At 42.6% G+C, this 12,636-nt stretch overlaps 1 pseudogene; it reads right to left on the bottom strand.

The window, feature by feature from the left end:
* Nucleotides 1–11,464: 11,464 nt before the first annotated feature.
* LOC141580180 (U4 spliceosomal RNA) lies at nucleotides 11,465–11,592 on the bottom strand (annotated as a pseudogene).
* Between the last annotated feature and the right edge of the window lie 1,044 nt (nucleotides 11,593–12,636).

Here is a 12,636-nt window from a genome sequence, read left to right as displayed (position 1 = left end):
CATTCTAGGGTTGTTGGCCCACCACCTAGTTGCCACTCAAGAAAACAGTAAGTTAAAGCTGGTTGATAGCTAAGGATATCCTAAGCTGATCTTGATTCAAGTTAAGAGGTAAGAGGATGGTGTGACAGTTCTGGCCTTCTCGCTTATACTTTTCTTACAAATAGTGGTATGTGATTCAGACCTCTGGAAATTTTGAGGAATCCTTTGATCTGGGTAAAATCCATCACTACCTCTGACCCCCTCTCCTATTTACTAGTTCCTGGGGGCCCTCCACTTACCTAGATGCAATGTGCAGCACAAAAGTCAGGACAGGGGACAGGGCCTGGGGGCTCCAGAGCAGTTCACTGAAACCTTGGTCACTGGGGCCGAGAGCTAGAGAAGGAAGAGCTCGCTCCTTGGCCCTACGTATAGAAGAAGAAAAGAAAGTTAATCAGCAGTTACTGGTTTGTTCTTTGAAAGAAGCTATGTTCAAAATATTTCTTTCTTTTTTTTTTTTTTTTTTGAGACGGAGTTTCACTCTTGTTACCCAGGCTGGAGTGCAATGGCGCGATCTCCGCTCACCGCAACCTCCGCCTCCTGGCTTCAGGCAATTCTCCTGCCTCAGCCTCCTGAGTAGCTGGGATTACAGGCACGTGCCACCATGCGCAGCTAATTTTTTGTATTTTTAGTAGAGACGGGGTTTCACCATGTTGACCAGGATAGTCTCGATCTCTCCACCTCGTGATCCACCCGCCTCGGCCTCCCAAAGTGCTGGGATTACAGGCTTAAGCCACCAAGCCTGGCCTCAAAATATTTCTTAACGCTGTCCTTTCATTCCTAATACCAACCCCTTCCCTTCCAAGGCACAGCTACTGCTATCACAGTGGCTTACATGGGATAGGCTAATTATATATAATTACATCCTCTTCCTAAGGGTGAACTGCTAGGGTGTGAGAAAAGATATAGTTCAGTTTTTGAACTCAACCATTCCCATATGTGGCAATTCATGAATACAAGTTTTCATATAAGAAATTGTGTCCTGAATGGGGCATCATCAGTAGCAGAAGCAAATCCCCGTAAAGCACTTGCTTTGAAAAGAGCAAGAAAAATAGAAAAATGAGAGACTCACAATGTTCAAGGTAAGAGTTGATCTTGATGAATTAAAAAATTGGGCTAATATGTCTTTAGTCTTTTACAAATAATACAATTATTATTTCCCATTCACAGAATACTTGAGGAGTCATGTGTTTATTTCATTTGAAAGTAAATAAGTCATATACACTCAGTTTGTGAATTTACCCACATCTTGCTTCACTTCCCTTTCCCTCCACCTACCTATGCTCTGATTCACTGGCCCATTCTGAAGCAAGCTCTCATAACCTGGGCACCAGGAATCCTCTGAAAGGTGTACAACATTTTCAGTGGGTGTGCATTTTTTTTTTTTCTGGGGATAAAGTCCCTAGTGTTCCCAGATTTTGAAAGAGACCTGTCTCCTCCCCCATAGTCCTCTAGAGTAGCTTTCAACGGTGAAGGTGGGGAGAAGATAATGATGTTGATAGTTGTTGGTACCTACAATAAAGCATTTTATGAAGTTGGTCCTGGAACTAGCCTTCAAAAGAAGGATTGAAAGAGTTCATGAAATTTCATCTATCCTCCGAAAGATAAAACATACTTTGAGAGGCACAAAATGATTAAATATATCCATGCTGACTGTGTCTTCTTTTGTGTAAGATTTCACTAGTTTGAAACCAAAAGAAAGGAAATCATCTCATTTTTCTTGTTGATTTTAACTTTATTAATTCAATGGTAATGAGAACACCTGGGACTATGGACGTTCTTCCTATTTATCATGATTTCCCTAGAAAACTCTTTCACTTGGGTTACTAAAATACAGACTACCTGCAACGGTAGAAAAATTAAGATACCAGGGGCACACGTGTTATTTAGAATGAGATGAAAACTCAACTGGTTGTGATTGTCAATTAAATAGGCTGTGCACACCTGCATCTACACCTCACAAGTAAATCCATTGATTGTTAGAAATGCCCTCAGCCTTCAGTTCTTCCGTTCTTAGCAAAGCACCCCTACGCCAAAGGCACTGAAATACTTGTTGGATTGAGTCAATTCTTTTGGTTTCACTCATAAATTAATGAGGAACGTGTAACTCTGTATAGTTTCAGAGTAGTTAAAGAGAGAGAAAAAAGAAATGCTACGTAACAGAATTGGGGCTTCGGGTGTTACCTAACAGACTAGAAAGCTTTCCAACAGTGCACTTAAGATATGAGCCATAGGAACCTTACCTGGGAACTCTTCACCCTAAGTTTCTTTCTAACGCAAATTAGTTTGAATTTCTCTCTCCTCCCTCCTGTCCCCTGCCTGAAAGTCTCCTGATACAAAGCAATACTAGTTATTAGAAGGAATGCCTGGCAAAAATACATTTTAAATTTAATTTTCAAAAAGGTTGATACTTCCTAATGCATACTCCAAATTCCGCTGCATTTCTATGCTGTAAATTCCTAAAATTTAGATAATACATTTTTATATCTAGTGCACATTGTTCAGTTTTCAGGCAGGAAAAAGCTCAATCACAGCATGTCCCCGCAAAAGGTTGCTTTTTGTTGTTGTTCTAAGAGCCTCCATGAATGCTGTTTAAATTCTAGACTCCACAGTACTCATCGAAGCTAGGAAAAGAATCTTGCCCACCCCACAGCGTATCTGACTGAGGCTTTCTTCACAGCTAGCAGATCAGATCCTTGCTGCTGTTTCTTCCATAGGTCTCTGAGCTCACTGAGAACGTCCAGCACGCGTTCCCGGCGGGGCCTCGCCCAGGTGCGCACTGGATGAGGCCGTCAACTAAGTCAACTGGTTCCCGATCAACTAAATCTTTCCCAAAAATAAATATTGCCGCGAGCTTCCGGAGTCCAGCGTGTCAGAGCCTTTATGATGGCAGAGCACCTGCCAGGTTCTCCTGACAGGGGGCCAGTACCAATTTTTAAGGCTGTCATGCTCTGAGCAGTCCCTTCGTGAGCGAAGTCGGGGACCGGGGGTTCGAGCCTCGCCCAGCCCTGAGCGGAGCGCCCAGTCTCGGGACCACAGCCCCCGCTCCCTGGGAGCTCTGGGCGGCCAAAGCGGGGCACCGGCGGAGGCAGGGCCGGTCTCCGGAGAGAGGCCCAGAGGCATGACCGAGGACCTGGTTTCGTGTAATTCGATTTGGATACCAACACGCCAGACCCAAAGAGTCGGGTGCCGGCCTCCGCAGGGCCAGAGGAGGGCGTTTCGGAAGCAGAGCTAGGGCGCGCGGGAAAAGAGGAAAACCAAACTGAAAACGGCAAAGGGCTGGATGAGCACCGAGGGGACCCGAGGAGGCAAACGTGAAGTGAACACGGCGTGTGGAGCTGCAGAGGACGAGGGGACCAGGGTGCAAAGGAGAGCGCTTCGTCAGACTGTCTACTTCCCTGCGCAGAGGCAGGCAGAGTGCGGGCAGCTCAGCGCAGTCGCCCGCTCGTTTAGCCTCGGGGAGAAAGGAGAGGCGGTGACAGCCAGAACCCCTGCTCGGGTGGGCCCGCGGGCCTCAGCCCAGCCCCCTCCCGAGGGACCGCGACCCCCGGCCCCGCGGCCGCCCGCGCGCACTCACCGGCCCCGGCTGCCCTGGGCGGAGCCGCCCCGCCGCGCTCCCCAGCCGCTGCCGCCTCCACGCGCGCAGTCTCCAGGTTCGGCTCTCGGAGGACGCGCCACGGGCACAGCCGGCCGCACCCCGTGCCTCGGGGTAACCCGAGCCCGCCCCGCCCCGCCCCGCCAGGGCCAGGCCGCGCAGCCAACCTCCGCGCTGGGACGCAGGGGCGCCGGCATACCTGCCCCCAGGGGTCTCTTCCCAAACACCTAGAACTTTCCAGAGTGTGCTTGGGATTTAACACCTCGGTCGTCCGGCCCCGCGCATGTACTCAGAGGACACAGACTTCCTTCCCCTACGGCCCAGCAGTTTCTCCGGGTGGCATTCTTGTCGCCCTGAGGTGGAACGTCAGTAGAGGTTCGAGGCTGAAGCAAGCACAATAAACAGGGATAGCGTTCAAGTGAAAAACATTACCTATTATGATTTTAAAATAAAACAAAAAAATTGACTTATCTTTTCAATTACAATTATTATAGAGACTCGGATTCCCACAGGAACATTCGAAAACAGGAAATCCTGAAGACAATGTGATTTTTTAATTTTCAAAAAGCTTTGATGAACTGCCTTCATTTAACACTTTATTTGCAAATATTGACTACTTATTGCACAACAAGGCAATGCATATGGATTTTTTTCCGGGGATTTAAGTTAGAATTTACAAAAAAGTTTTTGTTTTTCATTACGTCGAATAACGTAGCATGTTACTCCAAGGTGGGAGAGCACACATACATATACACACACACGCACGCGCACACACACACACACGATAGGAAATAGCTTGTTTTGCTAATAACAATTGGGATACAAGAGGGCGCCACAGCCCTTGCGGACATCAAGAGGGTGAGGGATAGAAAATGATTTCAAATACATATTGCCCTCTGGCTTTATATCTTAGCAAGGATTATAGTTGGTTCATTAAGAGGAGCTTTTTTTGCTTTGTGAACTTCTGCGCGTGCACACTGTAGTGACACATTCTGCCAAGAAGACCACCCCCCCCACCCCCCTCCAGAAACGAGGCCCGGCCTTCGGCTTGGAGCGCTGGTGCTGCTCGTCATCCCAGAGGAAGGGCTGGAGATTCCCTCTGTACTCCGCACGAGGACGCTCTCTTCAAGGGCACGAGACCACTCTCCGCGTCCCGATTTGAGGAAACCAAATTTGCTTTTCTCCACGCTTTTGAACTTCTCTAAACAAATCTTAAAAGGATGAGTTACTAAGGAGGAGTTGGGCTCCTGGGACATGTATTTCTGGTGTCCTTCATTTCCCACTTGGCCTTTGCCGTCTTGTGAAATTATTTTGTCATATACATATGTGTAGCCCAGTTCTTCTTACACTATAATGTGCATAGGAATCACCTGCGGATCCCATTAAAAATGCAGATTCTGATTCAGTAGGTCTGGGACGGGGTCTGAGATATGCATGTCTAACAGGCCCCTAGGTGATCCTGATAGGCTGCTGGAGGACCACACTTTGAGTAGCAACACTGTAGACAGATGATAAACTGCTTTTGCAGGTAGCACCAGGTACCAAATATACTATCACAACAATAGTAATGTTGCTAACACCTGTTCAGTGTTTACATGTAGTAGACACTGTTCTGAGCACTTCACATGTACTTACTTGTATAGATACTGCTCTTATTTCTAGAGATGAGTTTACTTTTAATATGCATCTTCCCCACTCCCTACCCTCTTCCCATCCTTGCTGGTTTAATGTCATTTCTTTGGTATTAGAATCTTAGGGAGAGCATCAGGAAGAACAGCTAGTGGATACTGGGCTTAATACCTAGGTGGTGGGTTGGCCTGTGCCGCAAACCACGGGCACACACTTATCTATGTAACAAATCTACACATCCTGCACATGTACTCTAGAATTTAAAATAAAAGCTGATAAAAGAAAAAGAAAGTTAAAAAGAGCATATTAAAAAGATTTAAAAAGGTATACTCAGAGAATTGTCTTCCCTCCTTTATTCCACCCATTCTACCCAATCCTGTGTGAGTAAACAACTTCATGATTTCTCAGCTATTCTTCTTGTGTTTTTGTAAATCCACACAGATTTTTTTTTTTTTTAACGTATTCTTGTTTCCCTTCCTCTCCTCTCCTTTTTTGAGACAGAAGTCTCTCTCTGTCAGCCAGGTTGGAGTGCTGTGGCACATTTATGGCTCACTGAAGCCTCCAATTCCTGGGCTCAAGCAGTTCTTCCTCCTCAGCCTCCTAAAGTGCTAGGATTACAGGTGTGAGCTAACGTGCCTGGCCTCCCCTTCTTTCTTACAGAAAAGGTGGCATTCTTCAAACGCTCTTTTACACGTAGCTCTTTCTACTTACCAGTATCTTTGGAAATCACATTACCTCACAGAGATCTTCTTCCTTTTTTTATTTTATTAACAGCTACACAGTAGTATGTTGCATGTATGTACCACAGTGTGTTCAAATAGTCTTCTATGTTTGGATAGTTATGTATTATACAATATTTTGTGGTTACAAATAATGCTGCAATGAATAACTTTGAGCATGTACCTTTTCACCTTTCTAGCATAAATTCCTAGAAGTGGATCAAGTGTTTGCTGGGTCAAAAGGTAAATGCATGTGTAGTTTTCTTAGCTATTTCCATAATCCTCTCCTCAGGACTTATGTCATTTTGCATTCCTACCAGCAAGGTATGAGAAGGCCTATGTTTCACAGCCTTTCCGAGCTTATATTGTAAAGCTTTTGAATTTTGCCAGTTTGATGGGTTAGAATTAGCATCTCAGTGGGGCTTCTTTTACACCTCTATTATAATGAGTGACATTAAACAACTTTTTTATGTTGAAGGGCCATTTTTTATGTTGATTTTCCTTAATTATCTATTCATATCTTTCACTCATTTTTCTATATAATTTTTGGTCTATTTTTACCTTTGATTTAAAAAATCTTTGTGTATTAGGAATACTAGCTCTTTATCTGTGATATACGTTACAAATATACTCTCAATTTCTCATTTGTATTTTGTCTTGAAAGCATTGTTTTTGCTGATAGAACTGTACTTATTTTTGAAGACACACATATATTTTTACTTCTTATAATAGTTTCATGACTAGCTATTATTTCTCTCGGATTACACACAGACAGGCTAATATTAACTGACTTGCCCAAGTGTGTAAAGCTAATAAGTTGCATAGTATAAGTTTTTTTAGTAAATACTGGTGGATATATTTATCATTTTAATAACTGTTAATTTTTCAAATACCATGTGGCAGACATTGAGACTGTACTGGTAAATTGCTTGCGTGGAACTTACAGCTTAACCGAGGAGGAGAGACCACAGTTTGGTCAATCACACTAAGAAGCCTGTAACTACCAGCTTGGATAAATGCTCTAAAGGCAAATCCAGAAGTATGAGCACATTTAAATGAGAAAACTCAATCCAGATCAGGAAGGGGTGGGCTGTCAAACATTAGGAGTCAATTAGATAAAGGGGTGGAGGTAGGGTGTGGAAGAGCCAGCACCTGCAAACGCCTGTAGGTGCAAGTGAGGAGGCACATTGGAAAAACAGAAATGAGCCTGAAGAGGGCCCGGTGGTTGGAGCACAAAGGGTAGAGTGGCATAAGATAAAGCTGGAGAGGAAGGCAGGGCTAGATCAGCTCAGCCCTGGCAGGTCATATTAAGAATTTTAGTTTTGTCCTAAGAGTAATGGGAACTTTTTTTTTTTTTTGAGACAGAGTCTCACTCCATCAACCAGGCTGGAGTGCAGCAGTACCATCTTGGCTCACTGCAAACTCTTGCCTTCTAGGTTCAAGTGATTCTCCTGCCTCAGTTTCCTGAGTCGCTGGGATTACAGGTGCCCACCACCATGCCTGGCTAATTTTTGTATTTTTAGTAGAGATGGGGTTTCACCATGTTGGCCAGGCTGATCTCAAACTCCTGACCTCAGGTGATTTGCCCACCTCAGCCTCCTGAAGTGTTGGGATTTACAGGCATGAGTCACTGTGTAGGGTCAATGTGAAGCCTTTGAAGAGGTTGAGCAGGGAATGACATGATCGTATTTGCATTTTGAAAAGATCCACTGCATCACTGATTGCAAAATGGATCAGAAAGGACCAGAATGGATTCAGCCAGGGACCAAACGCTGGCTACTGTAGTAATTATTATCAACAAGTGGACTGAGAAAATACAAACAGAACAGTAGGCAGAAAACTGGAAGAAGGAAAAGGGAAGGCCATCACTAGATGTTATGAGAATTAGAAAGTGGTGCCTCCTCCAGGGAAACCAAATTATAAGAAGAGTTTTTTATGTTTATCCTGCTTGAAGTTTGCTAAACTTTTTGGATCTGTAGATTTATAGGTCCTTTCAAATTCAGAAACTTCTAGTTATTAGCTCTTCAAATAATAGGGAGTTCATCAGGTGTGTAAAGTTGTCTATTTTATATGTATATTGAACGACATCTTTGATTCTTTGGTTTTTCTTTTTTCTTTTTGAGACAGGGTCTCACTCTCACCCAGGCTGGAGAGCAGTGGCACAATCTTGGCTCACTGCAACCTTCACCTCCTGGGTTCAAGCAATTCTCATACCTCAGCCTCCCTAGTATCTGGGACTACAGATTCCCACCACCATGCCCAGCTATTTTTTTTTTTCAGTAGAGACAGGGTTGCACCATGTTGGCCAGGCTAGTCTTTAACTCCTGACCTCAAGTGATCCTCCCACCTCAGCCTCCAAGACATCTTTGGTTTCTAATCCATCTTTTCTTGATGAAGTCTGGCAGTTCCAGATAATATTTATGATATTCATCAATTTTCAATATTTATAAAATTGTAACATTGCGATTTCTTTTCTCATTTCAAATATTCACTTTTGTACCTAATTTTGTATTTCTTATATTGAGGTCTTTTTTCTTAGAGATTCTACCAAATTGTGTAAGTTTCAAGCTGCCAAAACCTGGATCTGCCCCAATCCCAAGCAGCATGGGAGGTAATAATGACTTGGGGTGAGAGTGTCACCCAAGGAATAGTGTAACCAACACATTGTTTATCTCTGGCTTAGACAGCTCCTCAATATCTCTTTCAGCTGAGGATCAGGTCTGTTTTCTTGGTTTTAGAAGCTTGCCTACCAGGGTAGCATGAGCAGGGCAGGGCAGATGTGCCATCAGAGGTATTTAAACTGTCAAATGCTGAGCATTTGTGTGCAGTGAGTTTGAAACCGATCTAGTGGACTAACCTGTAGGTCAAAGTCACAGGAAGCTGGGCCGTGGAACTTGTGTCACGGGGCTAGCAACTCAGTGTCTGAAACATCCAAATGGAAGACTTGCAACTGACAAAGCTGTTTTGCTAATATATACCTCAGTATAAAGTACTTAAATACTTAAGTATTTAAATATCCAAAGGCTCTCCATTAGAAACTCATTCTTTTGGATCTTGAAATAGTTCTGGAAGTTTAACACTACTTACTAAAATACAAATCCTGCAGGGAAAGTTATATTATTATGTAATTGTTAATCATATTAACAAGTTTGGTGAGATATGTAAATGCCTACCACCATAAATAAATGCCTAACATTTTTCTCTCCAACATGATAGTTGGTTAGTCGGTAGGACTGGGGATGAAGGCTGGTTTTCATGGTGTGGGAATTTGAACAGATTTCTGGTTACATGAGGGTGTGTACTAGTCCGTTTTCACGCTGCTGATAAAGACATACCTGAGACTGGGCAAATTACAAAAGAAAGTGATTTATTGGACTTACAGTTCCACGTGGCTGGGGAGGCCTCATAATCATAGTGGAAGGTGAAAAGCATGTCTCACATGGTGGCAGACAAGAGAAGAGAGTTTGTGCAGGGAAAATCCCCTTTTTAAAACCATCAAATCTCGAGGGACATATTCACTATCACGAGAATAGCATGGGAAAGACCTGCCCCCATGATTCAATTACCTCCCACCGGGTCCTTCCCACAACATGAGGGAACTGTGGGAGTTATAATTCAAGTTGAGATTTGGGTGGGGGCACAACCAAACCATATCAGGGTATGTCTTAGAGAGAGACGCCAAAAGACAGCTTTCCTTCTCTGCTGTTTCATCAAGCTCCACACATAGAAGGTGCCAGAAAATAAGCATTCTGTTACAGTTAGGAAATTTAGAGGCAGAGCAAAGAACCAGCTTGAAATCACTGAAAGTATCGATATGAAAGAAATTATATAAATTAATAGTGATTGAGTTTCTTCTTCAGCCTTTAAGGGAGCTGTTTAGTTTCTGTTAAGGTGATTGTAGAGGTGTTAAAAAAATGTCTGACTGGTCTCATTATGTCTGCTTTCTATGGTTGATAACATTAAGGGGCTATTGTAATAACTTTGATTTAAGTTAGTTTACTGTTTCTAGGTTTATGATGCAATAGCTCTTACACACATTTCTGTGCCTTTTTATTATTCACTTATATATCTCCATATATTTTTCTACCAGTACTCTCTCCATAAAAAGTTATATTTTCCAGACATTATCTTCTCTTTCTTGGCTCCACTGGCATGAATTGTGGGACAGGGGATCCAGGCACTAGAATACGGTAAAAGGGCCACTGGAGAGTGGAGACACCGCCATTGTCCTCGCATGATCTCCCATGTCTATAAAGACAGCATCAGTTTACAGTCACGTTGGATTATTTAAAAAAAAAAACTATAATCGTTTATTTTTAATAAACACCCAAAGGACTACATGGGAGAAAGAGTAGTCATGACAAACCCTCTCACCTCTGAACTGGAATTCTTTCAATAACTGCTGATTTTTTTTTTCTGCAAAATACATACATGCATAGTCGCTTTTTGTCTTTATTACTATATTTTGTAGGTGAGCAGTTTGTAGTTAGTCTGGAGAAGTATGAATCCTTAGTAAAATTATTGTCAGACAATTTAAAAATCTTCCTTAACTGTCCTCTCAAGACTACCTATAAATTCTGGTCTCCCAGCTTCTCTTCTTCACTCACTCCAACCGTTTTCCATACCTCGGCCAGAGCGAAGTGACCCAAAGTCATCTGCTTAAAACCCTCCAACAGCTTCTCAATGAATGCCTCCTGGTTAAAGCTCAATTTTGTTAGAATGAGAAATTACTCCCCATCTGTCACTCCTGCAACATGGGCCCCTCCCCATCTTTTCAGGCTGCTTCTTATAAGCCCCTCAAATCCAGTGCTCCGCATCGCCCCTGAGGAGCCAAGCTAGTTTCTGACTTCATGTTTTTGCACATATACTTTTATTTTTAGAATATATCTTCCCACTGAGTCTGCGTGATACATTCTCCTTATTCTTTTTGCTATATTTAGGTCTTCACATGAGAATAGAGAACAATACAATAAACAATTTTGTATGAATACAATTCATTTAAACCTTAACATTATTGTATCCTTTTCCAAAAAGGAATAAGACATTTTAGATAGAGCTGAGATCTTCTGCATACACTTCTCTGATCTTATTCCCCTACCTGAGGTAGCCACTATCATGAATTTTTAAAACTATATATATATATTTTTTAGGGAGGGTCTCACTCTCATTGCCCAGGCTGGAATGCAGTGGTGCAATCTCAACTCACTGCAACCTTGCTTCCCAGGCTCAGGTGATTCTCCTACCTCAGCCTCCCGAGTACTACAGGTGCATACCACCATGCCTGGGTAATTTTTTGTAGTTTTAGTAAAAATGGGATTTCGCTATGTTACTCAGGCTGGTCTCCAACTACCAGGCTCAAGCTATCCTTTTGCCTCAGCCTCCTAAAGTGCTGGGATATAAGTGTGAGCCACCATGCCTGGTCTGTCATTTAAATTATTAATAACTTGTCCTATTACCTTGGCTCACACTTAACATAGATAATAAATCTTTAAGAAGAGTTTTAAAAAACATTTACTCATTGCTAGCATATAGAAATACAATAAACTTTTCAACTAGCAATAATTGTGCTTTGTATAAATCCCACTGGCTATGATACCGCCACTGTACAAAATTACAACTGATCTTTTAAAACAATTTATTAATATTGTTTTTGATGGACAAATCATAATTGTACACATTTGTGGGGTTCAATGTTTTGATACATGTATACAGTGTGGCAGGATCAAATCAAGCTAGTTAACATATCCATCACCTCACTTACCTATCATTTTTCATAGTAAGACACTGAAAATTTACTGTTATTTTGAAACATACAATAAATTATTATTGACTGCAGTCACTTTGCTGTGCAACAGATCTCAAAACTTCTTATTCTTGTCTATTTGATATTTTGTATCCTTGACCAACAACTCTCCATTTCCTCCCTCCCTACCCCCAGCCCCAGCCCCAGCCCCAGCCCCTGCTCTACATTCTACTTGTAGGCATACAACTTTATTAGATTTCACATATAAATGAGATCATGCAATGTTTGTCTTTCTGTGTCTGGCTTATTTTACTTGCATAATGTTCTTCAGATTCATCCAAAAGTTGTCACAAATGCCAGGATTCCTTCCTTTTTAAGGCTGAATTGTGTATATATACCCCATTTTCTTCTTTTATTTTTTGAGACAGAGTCTCTGTCACCCAGGCTGGAGTGTAGTGGTGCCCTCTTGGCTTGCGGCAATCTCCACCTCCTAGATTCAAGTGATTCTTGTGCCTCAGCCTCCTGAGTAGCTGGGATCACAGGCACCTGCCACCATGCCTGGCTAGTTTTTGTAGTTTTAGTAGAAACAGGGTTTCACTATGTTGGCCAGGCCAGTCTCGAACTGGCTTCAGTGATCTGTCTGCCTAGGCCTCCCAAAGTACTGGGATTACAGGTGTGAGCCACTGCACCTGGCCCCACATTTTCTTTATCCATTCATCCACTTCTGGACACTTAGGTTGATTCCATGTCTTGGCTATTGTGAACAGTGCTACAATGAACATGGGAGTGCAGATGTTCCTTCGACATAATGATTTCAGTTCCTTTCCATATATACCCTGAAGTGGTATTACTTGGTCATATGGTAGTTCTATTTTTAGTTTTTTGAGGAACTTTCATGCCAGTTTTCGTAATGG

Source organism: Saimiri boliviensis, chromosome 10 (assembly GCF_048565385.1).
Source record: "Saimiri boliviensis isolate mSaiBol1 chromosome 10, mSaiBol1.pri, whole genome shotgun sequence".
Classification (NCBI taxonomy): domain Eukaryota; kingdom Metazoa; phylum Chordata; class Mammalia; order Primates; family Cebidae; genus Saimiri; species Saimiri boliviensis.
The sequence above is the reverse complement of the archived record's forward strand: the minus strand, read 5'-3'. Positions and strand labels throughout refer to the sequence as shown.